This window comes from Ziziphus jujuba, chromosome 7 (assembly GCF_031755915.1).
Source record: "Ziziphus jujuba cultivar Dongzao chromosome 7, ASM3175591v1".
NCBI lineage: Eukaryota > Viridiplantae > Streptophyta > Magnoliopsida > Rosales > Rhamnaceae > Ziziphus > Ziziphus jujuba.
In genome coordinates this window covers 25,490,339-25,511,254 of record NC_083385.1, presented here as the reverse complement: position 1 = coordinate 25,511,254, position 20,916 = coordinate 25,490,339, and the positions used below count along the sequence as shown (strand labels likewise).

Genomic DNA, 20,916 nt, shown 5'->3' with positions numbered 1-20,916 from the left:
AGAGGAAGCCACGGTAATATTGTGTGACAATACTTCAGCAATAGCAATTGCACAAAATCCAGTCCAACATGGGAGGACCAAGCACATACCGGTCAAGTATCATTCCGTAAGGGAATTTGAAGCAAGTGGTGAAGTGAAGTTGGAGTATGTGACTTCCGAGGAGAACTTGGCGGATATCTTCACCAAGCCATTGGGAAAGAAGAGATTTGAGATATTGAGAGGACTTCTCAACGTCTGATACAAAATTGCCAAGGAGGAGTGTTGAAGTGTGGCAATTTTGCCACTTGATGGTGCATGTCACCGGCTAGCATGCACACCTTCGTATCAAATCCTTTCCTTTTATGAGTTTATATTTCTTTGTATGTTTTTAATTGATGCAAGGTATATTTTGATAATGTTTTGTGCCTAAGTTATGTATGCAAAATTATAGGCAAGATTATGCACAAAAGAGTAGGAATGTTATGCTTGAAATGCCTATGGTGCTGGATTCATAATTTCCAGCAACATAGTTCTACTATTTATCTTATATCTCAGGTTGCAAATGGAGTTTTGGGATGAAATTTTGAGGGATGTCTACAGACATATAGAGAAGACTATGGTTTAAATTTTAGGTCAAAATGACATGGGAAAGTCCATTTTCTATTCCACACAGATTGCTGTATCTGATGGGCCCAGTATGCAGAGTATGGGCCAGTTTTGGAGCTGTTTGGCCCATGATCCGGTTCCAGAACTTTCCTAGCTCTTGGAACAATATTTATTGATGACCAAGGATGCTTCAAACCAAGTTTCATAAGCAGATACAAAGGGGAACTAAGTAGGTGAAGCTAGTTTGGTTGTTTACCCAAACTAGTTAAACAATGGGAACTTAGTTCAAAACCATGTGCCACTTTTTACTATATTTGGAATAGACATGTTGCAGCTGGTTTTTGACTCTTTTGTGTATGAAAAGTTAGGTGTTCACCATTTTACTTTTCAAATTTCAAATACTTTACTCATTTTGTAAGCTCACATGCTTGGCATGTGTGAACTAGTTGTAATTTCAAGCTTATATAGTAAAATGAATGAAATGGCTACACATCCAAGCCTCATTTTTCAAAAGCAACGTGGTCCCCTTCTTCTTATCTCTTCTTCAACACCTTAGAACACTTTAGGAACCCTAAAAACCAGAAAACACCATAACCAAAACCTAAAAACACAACTCACACACAACCATTCCCAAGAGCATCACCAAAAGCTTGCTTGTTGCTAACACTTCAAGCTAGCTTGCTCTTGGTCATAACCTTCTCACCCCAACAGCCTTAAAAGGGTCACCGTTAACAATAAATTTATTATTATTATTTTTATTTAAAACAAATTTGAAAAAGAATACAAAATAAGTTTGGACTACTGTTAGAAAATATATATATATATGTATATAGATAATATTGCATTTTATTTATGTTAATTCCAAATCAGAAAATAACTAGACAGTAATTTCATATTATTCTTTTAATCCCTCAAGGACTACATATGACAAATTTCCACGAATTTTTCCAAAAGTATATAATAAATAAACCTACACGATAATATTATACCGGATAATAAGTAGCTTCTTTTTGAGCTAATAATTAAATATATAATGGATGTCACATATTTATTAAAAATGGAAATTGCTTGCCACAGGTCAATAGCCAACTGGTTATTACCGATGACAATTTTTTTGAAAGAACAGTGTGGTGCAACCACTGCAGTATGACCCTCTATTCAATTGGTTGAAGATATTCAATGTCCATAAGAAATTTAATGTATGTTCATTCGGGGACAATCTAGTATTGTCAAAGTCTTCTAAAAGAACATATCAATGTCAAAGTTTACTATTTCTAAGACCTTAAGTTGAGTCAAATCCCTCATCTCAGATGTAGAAACAAACTAATAAATAAATAACAATACACCATTTTTATAGAAAATATATTTAAAAAAATATAGAAGATACAACCAGGATAAGTAGATAATCAATATATTATTTTTTCCATGAAAAACTAGAAGTGCTTTTTAATATTCAATCCATTTACTATTAATAATTTCCTGATTGATTGAATATAGCTACTAATGCAAATATATGCACCTTGAAATACATTAAAGTTATGGACCATGGTCCAAATAATAATATGAGGGTGGGATTAGGTGGGTTGCAAATAGGATCTAGCCGTACCTGGAATTTATGTAAAAAATCCTAAAAAATCTAACATCTATACTCTTAAATCAATCTTTTTTGTTGCAGAGAATAAGAATTATAATATGCAGTTGGTCCTCATAGAGCTGCCTTCATGGAGTTACCCTCTTCTTACCAAAATATGGAAAAGAATTATGATCTGGATTTGGTCCTCCAGGAGTTACTCGTTTGTTTCCAAAAAGTGGCAGAAAGTAAGAATTCTGATCTGGTTTTTGTCCTCTTGAAGTAACCCTTTTGCTTCCGAAATGTGGTAGGGAATTATGATCTGGATTTGGTCCTCCAGGAGTTACCCTCTTGATACCAAAATGTGTTCGAGAATAAGAATTATGGTCTGGATTTGGTCCTCCTGGGGTTACTCTTTTGCTACCAAAATATGATAGGGAATTATGATCTGGATTGGGTCCTCCAGGAGTTACCCTCTTGGTATCAAAATGTGGCAGAGTATTATGATCTGGATTTGGTCCTCCTGGCGTTACCCTCTTGCTACCGAAATGTGGTAAGGAATTATGATCTGGATTCGGTCCTCCAGGAGTTACCCTCTTGCTACCAAAATGTGGCTGGGAATTATGATCTGGATTCGGTCCTCCAGGAGTTACCCTCTTGCTGTCAAAATGTGGTCGAGAATAAGAATTATGGTCTGGATTTGGTCCTCCTGGGGTTACTCTCTTGCTACCAAAATATGATAGGGAATTATGATCTGGATTGGGTCCTCCAGGAGTTACCCTCTTGGTATCAAAATGTGGCAGAGTATTATGATCTGGATTTGGTCCTCCTGGCGTTACCCTCCTGCTACCGAAATGTGGTAAGGAATTATGATCTGGATTCGGTCCTCCAGGAGTTACCCTCTTGCTACCAAAATGTGGCAGGGAATTATGATCTGGATTCGGTCGTCCAGGAGTTACCCTCTTGCTGTCAAAATGTGGCAGAGAATAAGAATTATGATCTGGATTTGGTCCTCCTGGAGTTGCTCTCTTGCTAGAAAAATATGGCTTAAAGAATGAGCCCTTCTTCTTCAACTGTGCGACACCTAAATCACCATTGAAATGATCAGGCACAATCCTAGCACTCATACCTATTAATGGTCTTGCAGCTTTTGCCTCTGAGACTAGAAACAACGTCGAGATGACAACTAACAGTGCCATTGACATGATCTTCATGGCTCCTAGATTCTCCATGCAAAAGGCCAAATGGAGAAGTGTAATAAATTTTTAAGTTTGCTAAAGGAGTGGGTTGTGGTTTTTATACACGGGAGAAGAAAGTTTGAGATCACGTATAAGTTTACTTTTTGTTTTTGTTATTTTGTTATTTTGTTATTTCGTTAGTTTTTTTGTTTTGTTTCTTTTTTATTTTAATATATTTTTGTCTTTTTTCTGTTTTGTTTTAGTTTTCCTTTTTTGGATAAGCGAGTTAATGCAGGATAAAAAAAAAAAAAAGAGAAAAAGTTCATGTTTTTAGTTGTAATTGCACCTTTCTAAACGGATCGTAATCCTCTTATCATATATTTAAAATCCACGGACTTTTTGAAGATTAGTGACATGTGTCTACCACTTTATTTCATGGTCAAGATTTGTTCTTTCTTATATTTGTTTGAAAAATATTTAAATAGAGGTTATTTGGTAATAAATATACCTAACCAATACAGAAATAATAGATTTTAATGCTACTTTTTTGTTAATTAGGACTTTGAGTGATGATGTTCAAATCTTGGAGGTCCAAGTAATTATGTTCAATACGTGGGAGTTTTCTTTGGTATTTTTTTTGTTATCAGAGGTGTGTGAGCGAAATTATCTCTAATAATCATCAAATTAATGATGGTTGTAACTCTTCTGGTTAATGAAATTTGATGACTTCTTTATTTCAAAAAAATCATCACATTAATTATTTATTATATTTCTATATAATATAAATATATATATATATATGCACTTTTATTCTACTAGGCAATACCATCCAACTTATTCTACTTGCCATATATATTTTGCAAAAGGAACAAAATATTCTGCACTAGATATATATGTCTATTTCCTTCAATTTCAACCAAGAGTGCATTTCGCAGAGACATTGTGCTCCTGCATCCATATGCATGCCTACATGTTTCAAAATTAAATTCCTAATATCCTTACACAATATATTCTTATAGAATTTTGATATAATAAAAATTGCATAGGCGATTTATGATGAGGACATCCTATATGTTAAGTCATATCATTCATGTTAATTGCCATATTAAATTTTAAAAAATCCAATTAACAATTGTATGATAATTTTTAAAGGGTCCTATGCGAAATGAATGAGTTGTCACTTTTCATATAGGTGTTTTATTAAAAATGAAAAATAATTTTTTTTTTAAGTGATATGGTATTCTTTAAATGATATACTGCTTCCAAACTATATCATATAACAGCATACTTATGTTTTCCTTATAATAGTATTAAATTTTTATAATCAAAATATCTTATTTAAAATGAGAAACATAGAAAAACATGGTTTTATGAATCACAGAAAAATTAAGTGGTTCTAAGATTTCTAGTCTATCACGAAAGTGAATCTCACTAGATCATACCTACTAAATCTCCCAAAAAATCATGATTTTCTTATTTCTATATCTCCTTAAGAAATCTTCACATTCGAACATATATCACAAAGCCCGATATCAATTTAATTATTTATATCACCTATTTCTGAATTAGGCAAAACATATTTATGTAAACTTTTGAATTCATCAAATTTATTTGTTAAATTGATATCTTGATGGGTAAATATCAGTTTGGCTCCAAAATAAATATTACGAGACATTTTACACTTTTTTTGTTTTGGTTCAAACAATAAGCCCTACATGGCCATTCAGACTTTTTCTTTTTTCTTTTTTTAACATTGTAGTCTAATTTTGCAATTTTTTCTGTTTTGTTTTAGTTTTCCTTTTTTGGATAAGCGAGTTAATGCAGGATAAAAAAAAAAAAAGAGAAAAAGTTCATGTTTTTAGTTGTAATTGCACCTTTCTAAACGGATCGTAATCCTCTTATCATATATTTAAAATCCACGGACTTTTTGAAGATTAGTGACATGTGTCTACCACTTTATTTCATGGTCAAGATTTGTTCTTTCTTATATTTGTTTGAAAAATATTTAAATAGAGGTTATTTGGTAATAAATATACCTAACCAATACAGAAATAATAGATTTTAATGCTACTTTTTTGTTAATTAGGACTTTGAGTGATGATGTTCAAATCTTGGAGGTCCAAGTAATTATGTTCAATACGTGGGAGTTTTCTTTGGTATTTTTTTTGTTATCAGAGGTGTGTGAGCGAAATTATCTCTAATAATCATCAAATTAATGATGGTTGTAACTCTTCTGGTTAATGAAATTTGATGACTTCTTTATTTCAAAAAAATCATCACATTAATTATTTATTATATTTCTATATAATATAAATATATATATATATATGCACTTTTATTCTACTAGGCAATACCATCCAACTTATTCTACTTGCCATATATATTTTGCAAAAGGAACAAAATATTCTGCACTAGATATATATGTCTATTTCCTTCAATTTCAACCAAGAGTGCATTTCGCAGAGACATTGTGCTCCTGCATCCATATGCATGCCTACATGTTTCAAAATTAAATTCCTAATATCCTTACACAATATATTCTTATAGAATTTTGATATAATAAAAATTGCATAGGCGATTTATGATGAGGACATCCTATATGTTAAGTCATATCATTCATGTTAATTGCCATATTAAATTTTAAAAAATCCAATTAACAATTGTATGATAATTTTTAAAGGGTCCTATGCGAAATGAATGAGTTGTCACTTTTCATATAGGTGTTTTATTAAAAATGAAAAATAATTTTTTTTTTAAGTGATATGGTATTCTTTAAATGATATACTGCTTCCAAACTATATCATATAACAGCATACTTATGTTTTCCTTATAATAGTATTAAATTTTTATAATCAAAATATCTTATTTAAAATGAGAAACATAGAAAAACATGGTTTTATGAATCACAGAAAAATTAAGTGGTTCTAAGATTTCTAGTCTATCACGAAAGTGAATCTCACTAGATCATACCTACTAAATCTCCCAAAAAATCATGATTTTCTTATTTCTATATCTCCTTAAGAAATCTTCACATTCGAACATATATCACAAAGCCCGATATCAATTTAATTATTTATATCACCTATTTCTGAATTAGGCAAAACATATTTATGTAAACTTTTGAATTCATCAAATTTATTTGTTAAATTGATATCTTGATGGGTAAATATCAGTTTGGCTCCAAAATAAATATTACGAGACATTTTACACTTTTTTTGTTTTGGTTCAAACAATAAGCCCTACATGGCCATTCAGACTTTTTCTTTTTTCTTTTTTTAACATTGTAGTCTAATTTTGCAATTTTTTCTGTTTTGTTTTAGTTTTCCTTTTTTGGATAAGCGAGTTAATGCAGGATAAAAAAAAAAAAAGAGAAAAAGTTCATGTTTTTAGTTGTAATTGCACCTTTCTAAACGGATCGTAATCCTCTTATCATATATTTAAAATCCACGGACTTTTTGAAGATTAGTGACATGTGTCTACCACTTTATTTCATGGTCAAGATTTGTTCTTTCTTATATTTGTTTGAAAAATATTTAAATAGAGGTTATTTGGTAATAAATATACCTAACCAATACAGAAATAATAGATTTTAATGCTACTTTTTTGTTAATTAGGACTTTGAGTGATGATGTTCAAATCTTGGAGGTCCAAGTAATTATGTTCAATACGTGGGAGTTTTCTTTGGTATTTTTTTTGTTATCAGAGGTGTGTGAGCGAAATTATCTCTAATAATCATCAAATTAATGATGGTTGTAACTCTTCTGGTTAATGAAATTTGATGACTTCTTTATTTCAAAAAAATCATCACATTAATTATTTATTATATTTCTATATAATATAAATATATATATATATATATGCACTTTTATTCTACTAGGCAATACCATCCAACTTATTCTACTTGCCATATATATTTTGCAAAAGGAACAAAATATTCTGCACTAGATATATATGTCTATTTCCTTCAATTTCAACCAAGAGTGCATTTCGCAGAGACATTGTGCTCCTGCATCCATATGCATGCCTACATGTTTCAAAATTAAATTCCTAATATCCTTACACAATATATTCTTATAGAATTTTGATATAATAAAAATTGCATAGGCGATTTATGATGAGGACATCCTATATGTTAAGTCATATCATTCATGTTAATTGCCATATTAAATTTTAAAAAATCCAATTAACAATTGTATGATAATTTTTAAAGGGTCCTATGCGAAATGAATGAGTTGTCACTTTTCATATAGGTGTTTTATTAAAAATGAAAAATAATTTTTTTTTTAAGTGATATGGTATTCTTTAAATGATATACTGCTTCCAAACTATATCATATAACAGCATACTTATGTTTTCCTTATAATAGTATTAAATTTTTATAATCAAAATATCTTATTTAAAATGAGAAACATAGAAAAACATGGTTTTATGAATCACAGAAAAATTAAGTGGTTCTAAGATTTCTAGTCTATCACGAAAGTGAATCTCACTAGATCATACCTACTAAATCTCCCAAAAAATCATGATTTTCTTATTTCTATATCTCCTTAAGAAATCTTCACATTCGAACATATATCACAAAGCCCGATATCAATTTAATTATTTATATCACCTATTTCTGAATTAGGCAAAACATATTTATGTAAACTTTTGAATTCATCAAATTTATTTGTTAAATTGATATCTTGATGGGTAAATATCAGTTTGGCTCCAAAATAAATATTACGAGACATTTTACACTTTTTTTGTTTTGGTTCAAACAATAAGCCCTACATGGCCATTCAGACTTTTTCTTTTTTCTTTTTTTAACATTGTAGTCTAATTTTGCAATTTTTTTTATAATGAATTTAACCAAATTATTTAATGATATATTTCAAGAATTATGGGTTGTATGTGAGTCATTATCTTACCATCATTATTGGATTTGATGGATATTGATATGCATGCTCTATATTATCATCTCCTTACTATAATCATTTGTTTTATTGAGGTTGGATGTGAGGTCATAGCTCTGCGGTGCCATAAGAAGCTAAGTAACGTGAGATAGTTTCCCCCTTCTCATGACTCGGTGGCACATTAGAACATTAGGTATGATCGTATGATAGGATTTGATCATGCATATGATACTTGGATGTTGGTAATTATTTAGATTATGATTATTTGAATTCATATTTTTGCTTATGAGTTAACTATTGGTATGATAATTCATTTATTTAAATTATATGGATTATGGCATTCGTTCAATTATTTATATTTTCATGTGAAATATGATAATTTTATGTTCTAGGAAAATTCATGGCTTTTGTTAAAATTCATTTTCCAAAAAAATAGACTTTATAGCTTGTGCTGGCCCAACCAATCCTTATGAATAGCCCCACAAGTAGTTTGGGCATTCTTCATTGTCATTTTCATGTTTTCATCATTTTCGTACCTTCATCATTTTTGTATGTTTACTGTTGATGTATTTTTCATATTTTGCATACTTTTATGTGACCTTTTTTTTTTTTAATTTAACTTTACACTCCTATATTTCTTTTATACTGTTATGATGGATTGATCCAATATATATGACACTTATTTATCTTTCTCTATCTTGTTGGGACTTGAGTTTGAAACCGTTTAATATTTATGTTGATGACCTTGTGGGAAATCTATTATAAGTGCTTATGATATATTTTGCACATACAATTAGGTTATATCAAATTAGGATGGAGATTCTATTGGATTTTTGATAGAGAATTGATGGGGCTTCCCTAGACAGAACCACTATGGTTGTCCAGGAAGGATCTCAGGGGCGGTCTTGACACAATTTCAAATCAATTGTTAAGACTAAATTCATTCAATGACTTATTACAAGATTAAGCACCTTCAAATTCATTTCTAGATGCACATAACAGAATACTGTCGGATTCGAGAACCCTAAACTCATTGTGAATACTTTGCACTAACCTTTCAAGAACTTCGAATTCACTGCCAAATTCACTACCATTTTACATTTTCTCTTTATCATAGTTCTATCCTTAAATATAAGATCCAACAGATCCCCTCGAGTGGTAAGGTTCCAATTCATGAAAGAAGACATCCAAAGTTACATGCATCTTCTTTATTTGAGGATCGTAACATCTATATCCTTTTTGAAAATTAGAATATCCAATGAAAACACACTTTATAACACATGGATCTAATTTACTTTGATGACTTTTGGGGACATGAGCATATGTGGTGCAATAAAAAATTCATGGTTTAAGATTTGGTTGGTGAGCAATGGAAAGTAAGGATTGCATATTATATTATGCAGTTTAGAAATCAATGATTGTGGATTGCATATTATATTTCATCACCTCTCCTTAATAACACCAAGGTATGTTCATGAAAAATAGTGTCACACTCCAAATGTTGTGAACTTGGGATATGAATAAACATGCTAGAAGTAATTTCATAATAGAATTCAAAATTTACAGAAGCAAAAACTTTATCCAAAACATAATAATGTATCAAAACACCTTAACAATATGCAAATGTGTACTATTGAATATTCAAAAATAGATTAACAAAATTCTTACTTTAAAAAATTAATCTTAAACCATAAATAATATAGGAACATCTAAACGAAGTCTGAAACTATGCCAAATCCTTTTCTACTTGCCATCTTAACTAATGGGTACCTGAAACCATAACAAAACTAAGTCGTTGATAAATTGGTAAAATGTACACTCATAAACATACAAACCAAACAATCAAACACATTCCAAACATATATCTTAATACACATGCAATTAGTTCAATACACATGGCAAATAAGCTTTTCACATGAAACAATTCATAGGTTAAATATCTCCAAAACTAGTCAAAACAATAAAGCATATTTATTTTTCAAAAGCTTAAGATTTATATTTTAATATTTATCTAATTATTAGATATTTAGTAGGACTTTCCTTATGAATAGTCACCCATCGGCAGTGAAAACAAAATCAAACATATATAAAACAAATACAAGTGAGGAAATCATAGTTTTCAAAATTGATGAGCAGTCATGCCTAAAGGATTAATTCCATGGTGAAAAGGTAAATAACCTCTCTTAGAGTTTTGCAACCTAAATCTAATTATTACTTTATCAATATAAGAAGCTTGAGATAACGCTAACAACCTGATTTTGCAATCTCAAATGAATTGAATTATAAGAACATAGCTTGCCTCTCTTAAATCATTTATTTAGAATTAGTTAGCTAGCCACTTCTTTATGTCTAATTCTACATTATTCCCAATAAGTAGAATATCACCAATGTAAAGAACCAAGAAGACTACCTTCTTATATTTGATGTACTTGTATACAGAAGGCTCGTCAACTTTTTATCAAATCCATAAGAATTGATAGTTTCATTAAATCTTATGTTCCATGATCTGTAGGCTTGTTTAAGTCCATACATGGACCTATTTAATTTGCAAACTTTTTGGTCTTGTTCATTAACAATAAAACCTTCTAGTTGCACCATATAACTGCTTTCTTCAAGATAGCTATTCAAAAATGTTTTCTTGACATACATTTGATAAATCTCACAGTGAAGACATGCAGCAGCGGATAAGAGTATGCAGATGGATTTAAACATAAACACTAGTGAAAAAGTCTCTTCATAATCAACTATTTTTTTTTTTTCGGTATAACCCTTTGCCCTTAGCCTAGCCTTAAACTCTCTGCTTTCCCATCCACTCCTTTCTTTCTCTTGTAGATCCATTGGCAACCTATGGGTTTAACCCCATCAGGGAGATCTATAAGTTGCCAAACTAAGTTGGAGAACATAGGCTTCATTTCAAGTTTCATAGCCTCTTGTCATTTCTCATTATTAAGATCCTCAATCGGATTTTTATCAGTCAATGGATCATTATTAGAAATGGCAAATAATGCCTTTTTCATTTTCTATGCAACTAATGCCTGATCTAAAGATGTCGTTTCTTCATTTTGTTGTTCGATAACTATTGTCGGTTGTTGTCTGATCTCTTCAAAAATCAACTCGTCTATAACTACTTTGCTTTGAGGTTTATAACTCATCATATATTCATTTTCAAGAAAAGTGGCATTTGTCAATACAAACACCTTTTTCTCTTAATGACTATAGAACAAACCTATTCTTGTTTCTTTCGAATAGCCTACGAATAGACATAGTTTTGAATGAAGTTCCAGCTTCTCTGTTTTTCCTTTTAGTGCATGTGCTGAACATCCACCCTCATATCTGATTCGAATAGCCTATGAGTAGATATAATTCTAAACATGGTTCTAGCGCCTTTGTTTTTCCTTTTAGTACATGTGATGGACACCCACTCCCATATTCAAATATGTCTTAAACTAGGTTTACATCCTTTCTATAATTCTAAGTGTGTCTTAGGAATAGATGTAATGGATTTATGTTGAGAACATACAATGCAAATCCTAATGTGTATCCCCAAAAAGAAATAGGTAACAATGGGTAACTAAACATAAATCTTACCATGTCTAGTAGTGTTCACTTTCTCCATTCTACAACACCATTTTTTGTTGATGTTCCTATCACTATAACTTGGGACAAGATTCCATACTCAACTAGAAAATGCTTGAATTCATTATCAAGGTATTCTCCTATTTGCTCTGATCAAAAAGTTTTCAATTATTTGCCTAATTGTTTTTCAACTTCAATAAGTAATTCTTTGAACTTTCTAAACATTTTCAATTTCGTTTACATTAAGTACACATAACCGTACCTTGAATAATCATCAATAAAAGAGACAAAATATTCATAACCTCCTTTTGGTTGTACATTCATTAGATTACAAAAATCTGAATGTACCAGCTCAAGCGATTCTTTGGCTCTTTAACCTTTTGTTGTAAAAGGTCTTTTAATCATTTTACCTTCCAAATAGGATTCATAAAATGGAAGAGTATAAACATTTAGTTCTCTTAAAAAAACAATCTTTTACCATTCTTTCAATCTTTTCTAGGTTTATATAATGTAGTCTAAGATGCCATAGGTATGTTTCATCATTATGAAATCTTTTGTTTTTTATGTTTAGGTGGTTCGACTTTGAACATTTCAGTATTAAGCAATGAGCTAGACTTTGATCTTTTCGTATAGAGGCTAGAGTCTTACATTCCATCACAAATATTTAAACTATTTCTAGAAATAATAAATGAATTATCATTATAAGAAACTTGAAATAATTGTTCAAATAACATGGAAACAAAAATCAAATTCCTCTAAGAACTAGAAATATAATAAACATTGATCAAAACAAGAAATTTATTATTATTATTAAAGTGAACCTTAACTTCTCTATAACACCCTACACTGAGGTGTATCAGAAATTTTCGTGCTTTGGCGAAGTTTGACTGGAGTTGATAGGGGTTGACCAAGTGGGACCTATGATTGATTTTTTATTGTGAGAAAAATTTTAGTTTGATCAAGGCACCATGGTGAAGTGAACATTGACCAAAGTACATTGACTAATAGTATGCCAAAATAGGAGCCGCAATTAAAATATTATAATTAAAACAATTTACAGTCCAAACTAATTGAGCAAGTCTGAGTTTGACTTTTTATTGGCATGGATTTTGATTTTGACTTATGTACCATTGTATAATACTCATTGATACAGGTCCGCAGACTAGTGTCACACTTAATTTGGACTTATGGTTGAAAAGTTACAGATCTGTAAAGTTTTAATTATTTTTCTAGGATTAGTTTTACCAAGTATATTTTTCACACAAGTGTAAAATGTGCCATTTTGAACCCCACAAAAAAGTGCATTGTGTCATCATCGAAGCCAATTCTATAAGTGCACAGTGGCACCACGGGTGGCATTTTATTGGACCACCTAGAGAGAGAAAGAAAGAAGTGTAACACCCCGTCCCAAATCGCATCGGAATCCGTGCACGTTGACCGAGGTTGACCGTTGACCGTTGACCGAAAGGGGTCAAAAGTTGACTTTTTGACTCGGTGAGAATTTTGAGTTGACTAGGGTACCGTGGCGAAGTGCACGATGCCACGAGTTCGTAGACTGGTAGCACGTCGAAAACGGAGCTACGGTTTGAAAGTTATGGACGAAATAAGTTGCGGACCAAACTGTCCAAGGGGTGCCGGAGTTGACTTTTTGTTTATGGGGAATTGAGCTTTGACTCGTGCATGGTTGTGAAGTGCTCATCGATACGAGTTCACAGACTAGCGGCACGCTCAAAATGGACATCCGGTTAAAAAGTTATGGACGTGTGAAGTTTACCGGATACCGTATTATTTTAATGTTTTTGGGTCGGTGAACAGTGAAATGCCACGTGTCAGCTTCTGATTGGTCCACGTGGCATGAACAGTGTCACACAGGGTTTTTATTTGTTAAAACACTCGGGGAAGAGAGAGAAAGAGAGAGAGGAGAGAGAAAGAGAGAGAGGAGAGAGAGAGAGAGTCATCGGCCGCCGGTCATTTTCACTTTTTCCGGCCTAGTTACTGTACACACGCCGGCCAGCCAGATTGCCCACCTCATTTCCGGCAAAACCTCCAAAGTTCACGGCGAACGGCCGCCGGACGCGCCCGGATCGGACGTCCGAAGTTTGGCGGCGATTTTTCCCCCTCCACCACCGGCCACCGCAAATCGGCACTGTTCCGGCCATTTTCCGGCCACACGCGCTTGACAGCCTTGATCCTCTCCTCAAGTCCGGCCTATCCACCAAAAATCACGGCCATCGGACCACCGACGCGCCGGGATCGGAGCGTTTTCCGGCGAGGGGTCGGAAATCTTCAAACGATGATTTCTCCGCCGTCCGACCTCCGTTTTGCTCACCGCCGGTCCCGTTGGATTGCTCTCCTCAAGATCTACAAGACTGCAAAATTTCACAGCCAATGGCCACCGCACGCGCCGCCGCCGGCGACGGTTGCCGGTGACCGTGGCTGCCCGCCGGAAATTACTGTTCCGGCGAGTACCCGAAATTCCGGCCAGCTCCAGTCCGCAGTGTTCGACCTCCTGAACCTGAATCCGGCATCCGTTTCCGCCAATTCGCGACGGTTTGGGAGAATTGCGAAACCGAAACCCGAAAAGCTTCCCGACGAAATTCAAACCCCGTCGGGTACGATCATCGAAAATTAAGACCGGATCTGTGATTAGCATCACTCGAGCTTCGATTCGGTATATAACTCGTAAATTCGAGATATCGTTTGTGTTTTGACCCCCCGGGTACCGGGTATTATTTACCCGAATAAAATATTAATTTATTTGACTGTCTGTGAATTTTGTTCTAGGAGCACCAGTGAGTCATAGAATTGATCCCGTAGTGCATCGTGGGTTAATTGCGTGCTCCAGGTGAGTGACCCACCTTCAAATTAATTTTGGAAATTTAATTGGTGAATATATAATGTGTGATTTAAATATTTGGAATTTAATTTCTATGTGCCAAATATTTATTTGAATTATTGTGGAATTATTTGTGAATTTATCGGATTTAAGAAAATGTGTATTTCACCAATTTATGCCATGTGAAATTATTTTATGGTTTTGAGGATTTTGAAATTGGTGTGGTTTTAATGGTAAATTGGGCACGATTTGATTTTCAAATATTTCAAGGAAAATATTGGGTTATGTTGGTGATTTCAATTTTTATAAAATAAGCCCATGAAATATTATGAGATTTGATTATGATATTTCGAGAAATTATTTATGCTATTGGGAAAATGTGGATATTTGAATTGATGGATTTGGGAGTTGGTGGATTTGAAAATCATGGAATTTATGGCATTGATTATAAAGAAATTGTGGAGAATTTCCCGGTTCAAGCGGATGGATTATGCCCGCTATGCTTATGAAAAATGTGAAATTTGTTTTATGATTTAAATTTATGGATTTTATGATTTTTAGATGCACCGTGCACGTACTGGTGTTCTGATTATGTGATATGATATATGTGATATGGATATTGTGCACACGGATATGATTAGCGCGCAGGTGGGTGTGACTAGCGCGCAGGTGATATTATGAGGGTGTCCTGTGGATGCCATCGGAGAGGGTGGCCACCCCCCTTTGGCCGGGACACCAGGTTAGCAGCGGCGCTGTGGGACGCCACGCGACCGTATGCCGGTTTCTCTCTATAACCTCCTGTCTGGCAGTACCTCGGGACGCTGGGTACTCTGGCGCCACTGGTATATAGTGGGTGCATCAAATGATTTTCAGAACTGTGTTTTAAAAATAAAATGTTTGGAAACTGTATTGGAAAAATAAAATTAATTATTACTGTTCGGATATTTATTTGATGTCTTGGTTTTCGGGGAATATGAATAAAGGGTTTTGTGAAAATGTTTTAAAAGGGGAACCTTTCCAACTGAGAGAATTGTAAGGGTTTTGAGAGAAATTATTATTTCCAAATAATTATTATTTATACTTATTACTGTGATATTATATGGTTTAGTAGTAGGGTCGCTCACTGAGATGATTAGCATCTCACACTCTTAAATTCCGTTCCTCTAGGTACCAGGTTGTCGGTGTTCATCCAGAGCGGACTTGATCTTCATCGCTGTTTTACTTCGTGAAGTACCCTGTTCTTCTTTATTGCAGTTGTACTATTTCTTTCACTCTTGTTGTATTTATCTTGCACTGGATTACTGTATTTTTGTTTTGAAGTGCTGAAATTTGTGGAACCAATTTGTAGTTTGTGGGAGGAATAAGGGGATATTTTTGAAGTGTGTTTTCAGTGCAGGTAAATTTGTGGTAAGTAAATCCCTTAGGGGAGGTGCTGCCAGATTTTCCGTTGGAAGGTTCGGTGGTATTTCCCTGGGATCAGGGCTTGTCTAGGGTTCCGGTGGGGAACTTTGGACGGGTCTTGACAGAAGGGAGAGAGAGAGAGAGAGAGAGAAAGGGTGAGTAGCCACATAAATTGCTCCCAATGAAGACCGCCTTGAACCTGGTAAGCCTACTAAAAATCTCAACGTGATGATCGGAGATGCACCAGGATCAAGCCATTTTTTGTGGCAGTGACTATTGGTTTTGTTGGTTGATTTCTCTCTCTTCGGCCACCATTTTGCTATAACAATACCATTATCATATTGCCCACTCAAAAGCCAACCTCCTTTTAAATTTCCTGACTAGTGGACATCCGACATGCCAATGCCGAAGACCTTTTTGAACAACTATAGTGGCTCCCTGGTTTTCCCAATTCTAGCAAGTTTTCAATCAATCCACCATCCCTTTTCATCAATTTAACCTTCTTGAACCCAAATTCGAGGTTCTAGTAGCTCAATTTGAGCTAATTTGCGAGATACAGAAGCATTAAGTTGATTGGCTATTTTTTTATGAGATCTCGGCCACTGCTAGCCAAATCTCTGATAAGTATGACCTGATTCGTGATCCCTACACTCAAATCTTCATTTTGGTATATAGATTGCCGGTGTTAGTCAAGGTTTGTGTTAGTTCCCCTAGATAAATTGTGTGTAAAATACTCGATAAAAATATTATTTTAATAGGTATTGTATTTTTTTGATATGAGTGGTACATATGTCAATGTATTTTTTGGAAAATAAACTTGTATTATTTGAGCTATTTTAGTTTCTTTAAAAATATATGGTGTAAATTAAATAAAGAAAAATTATTATTATTTTTATATGTGTGAAATAATAGTATTTTTACAATTTTTCTGTAAAATGGTAATTTGGATTTGAGGAACAAAATGCTTCAGTAGAAAAATTATATACATATATATATATATTTGTGTGTCTATGTGTCTGTGTGTTTATGTTTCTTTGGTAAAAATATTTTTGGATAAAAGCCGTGGGTTTTATAATTATGTTTTGAATCAAATTAAGTTAATTACATGGGTTTGGTAAGTTATATAAAACTATGTATCAGTTTATAAATAAATTGGTAATGTGATAAATCTGTTATTTTTCTAATTATTTTGTAGATGTATCATATAATACTGGTGTTCTGTACGGTTATATCTTTTGATTAGAGCGCAGGTATTATTTAATCATCCTGTGAGAACTAAGTGAGAGAGGGTTAGTAGGTATTTTGTATAATGAACTTTAACTAACGTCCCCTTAGCTGTAAAATGATAGGTTATTAGCATTGATGCCTTGGGATACCAAGGCATCCAATTGCAGATATCTCTACTTACTCTTTGTTGGGGATGCTTGGGCCAAGTGCCACTTGATGGTATATGGCATGGTGTATCGGGTAAATACCTGGTACATGTTATAAAAATATTTTTAAAATATATTTTATTTGTTTAGGTTATGGTTTTAAATTGTTTAATTACTATTTTATTAAATTATTCAATCATTTAAATATGTTTTTTTTACTATACCATATTATTATATTTTAGTTTTACCCTAAATTTTTCATAATTATTTTTAAATTAATATTTTTGCAACTCTTTGTTTTTTTTTTCTTTTCTAAATAATGTTTTGTTCCATTTTAATCTTATCTAAATTTATTTTATTTCATTTTATCTTAAACTTATATTTATATTTATTTTTATTTGTATTCCCATATCAATATTTAAATTTTCGAGGAATGTCAAAATTATGGGTTTTTGTTAAAATTAATTTTAAAAAGAGAACCTTTCAAATGAGGACTGTGAGAGAAAACCATATTTCAAAATATTTTCTTAGATTTCTTAATCTACCTTGGACATTATTAATTCATAATTTTCTAGTTGTTTATTTATTCACTTATTTAATTATTCTTTCATTTTATGCCACTTATTAGGATGATTAGCATTCCATTAGTTTTTTTTTTTCAATTTTTTATTATCAAATCTATTCCCCTATGTCCAAGTGACTAATGGATTGACCATTCGAGTGCGAGGTCAGTGGTTGTCTTCTTCAGTTGATGTAATCGAAGTAGTGCATTTCTTCATTCTTCATCTCTTTGTTATTATTATTGTTACTAACGTATCTGTGTTAATTTTGTTTCTTAAGATACATACTCATGCAATGCACTGTATATATAATTGTCATACAATGTTTTGATAATAAATTGTAAAAAATAATTACAAATAAATCATATATAAAGCATCATAAAAACATTATTAAACAAAAGCTTTCAATTCAACAAAATTAATTCAAAGTTTGAAAAACTTCTTTAAAGACCACATTAGTGGTTGAATTGGTAAGCTCTCCATCTTTATCACAAATTAATATCTTCAATTATTTCCTACTTGTAACTTTGGAGACTGCAACATATAATTGTCCATGATTGAAAGCTAGTTGTTTAAGATAAAGTCTGACATGTGAAAGAGATTGATTTTGGCTCTTATTAATAGTCATAGCATATGATACAACCAAAGGATATTGTCTTATTTGAAACTTAAAAGGTAATTTTGGGTCTAATGGAGTTAAAGTCATTCTTGAAGTAAGAATTTTAAACCCAACATTGCTTCCTAAAACAACTTTTCCTTCTAGAACATGATTGCCAAGCCTTGTAATGACCAATCTAGTCCCATTGCACAACCCTGAAGAATGATCAACATTTCTTAATAGCATAATGGGGATACGGATCTTCAATTTCAACTGATGATTAGGCACCCCAGAGCATTTTATGGCATTCAAAAATTTAGGTGTATGAAGATCTCCTATAAGATCAATGTCCAAATCAGATCTGCAAGTTGCATAAGAACTTAAATATTTATGTTCCTTAGTTCGGTTAAGGGAACTCATGTATTCATTTATCGATTCAAAAATGTCAAGAGTCGGAGCAAGTATGGCTTTTATTGCAAATATGATGGGCATTATTATTCTCTGAGAAAGAAGGATACGTGCTAGTTACAATAGATGCAATTGAATATTCTATATCTTTTATCAAAAGATCATCAGGTATATCAATCATTGCATGCCCACCATTCGAACCGTCAATTGTTTCATCTCCAATACTTGATATCCATTTTGAAAAAGTCTTCAATTCATCCTTATTAATGTCTGAGTCAATACTTTGAAGTCTCATGTTTTTTGTCAGGACCCATCCAAGATCCTTCACCAGAACCCTAGACAAGCCCTAATCCCAAGGAAACCCTACCAGACCCTCTAATAGAAAATCCAACATCATCTCTTTTAAGGGTTGGACTTACCACAAAATTCCCTACACAGAAAACACACTTCTAACAATATATCTATATTCTTCCCACCTTACTACAATTTATTTTCCACAAATTTGTAGCACTTCAAAATTTGTAGGGAACTAGTGCAATATTATAAATAAATGTCCAATGTAGTATATAGAGCATTACAAGATACATCTGAATATAAAATTCATACAATAAAGACTGGAAAGAAATAATACAAATGGAAGGAAAATAAATAATACAATACAAGGAGAACTCCTCGGAATTTAGTAACAAACCAACATGTCGAGCTCACCCCGACTGATCACCTTCTACTAAATTTAGTAAAAAACATGAGATGCTAATCATCTCAGTAAGTGACCAAATTTACTGTGCAATAATAATAATATTAATATTAATATAACAAACAAAACAAATAAAATAAATTTATATCAATTAATAATAAATGAGTAAATAATGAATATTAAGTATTTGAAAATAATGTTTTCTCTCAAAACTCTCACGGTTCACCTAGTTACAAATGTTCCCTTTTTAAAATGTTTTCACAAAACCCAATAATTTGTACCCACAAACATTGAGATTATAAATAATAAATAAAATGCGATAAATTAAAATAAAATTAAGAAAGCTTGATGCAAAATTAAATTAATCTCAAAAATTAAATTATAAAATCTAATTAAATAAATCCTTAAATAATCAGAATAAAATCTACTAATTAACTCAAACATTTATTTTAAAGGGTGATAAAATTCCATGGAAAGTTTTATATAAATTTCATATACAAGTAAACCTTAAAAACATGATAATTTTTGAACACCAATTTAAATAAATAATAAAATCACAATTAAATACTTTTAATTTCAAATACAATTTGAAAACATTAAATTTTGAAAATCGGGTTGGGAAAATAACTTGACACACACACAATATACCAGTGATGCCAGATGGTGTCCAACTTCCAAAGTACCTATTGACCGAGAGGTTAAAGAGAGAAATGTGCATCCAGGCCGCCTTGGTGTCCCAGCAGTGCCGATGCTATAAACTTCAATCCCGACCATGGAAGGGGGTGGCTACGGCTAATATCAAACTTGTCTGCCCTCGGTCCGATGGCAACCACAAGAGAATATAATTCTGCGTGCTCATAACAATCCGCCCGTGCGCTAGTCACACCCACGACTACAGAACACCGGTACTGCGTAGTGCGTCTTTAAAACCAAATATATATATATATATATATGTATATACCAATTTCAATTTTTATAAAACAAGGCTAACACCCATCAATTCCAATTCATCAATTAATCCATCATCTCAAATCCAATGGTATATATATATATCCAAAATTTTTCAATACAATCAAATAACTTTTCGAAATTCAGGTTAATGCATAATAAATTTATTTATTTAATTTCCTCCAAATTCGTGAAATCAGTTCTTTCAAAAATAATATTTTAAACCCCATGAAATTTATATATTATTAAAACCATGCAATAAATTTATTATGCATTAAAATTCCAAAATTT

At 32.4% G+C, this 20,916-nt stretch overlaps 1 pseudogene; it reads right to left on the bottom strand.

Moving 5' to 3' along the window:
* Positions 1–18,392: 18,392 nt before the first annotated feature.
* LOC132804497 (uncharacterized) lies at positions 18,393–19,275 on the bottom strand (annotated as a pseudogene).
* Between the last annotated feature and the right edge of the window lie 1,641 nt (positions 19,276–20,916).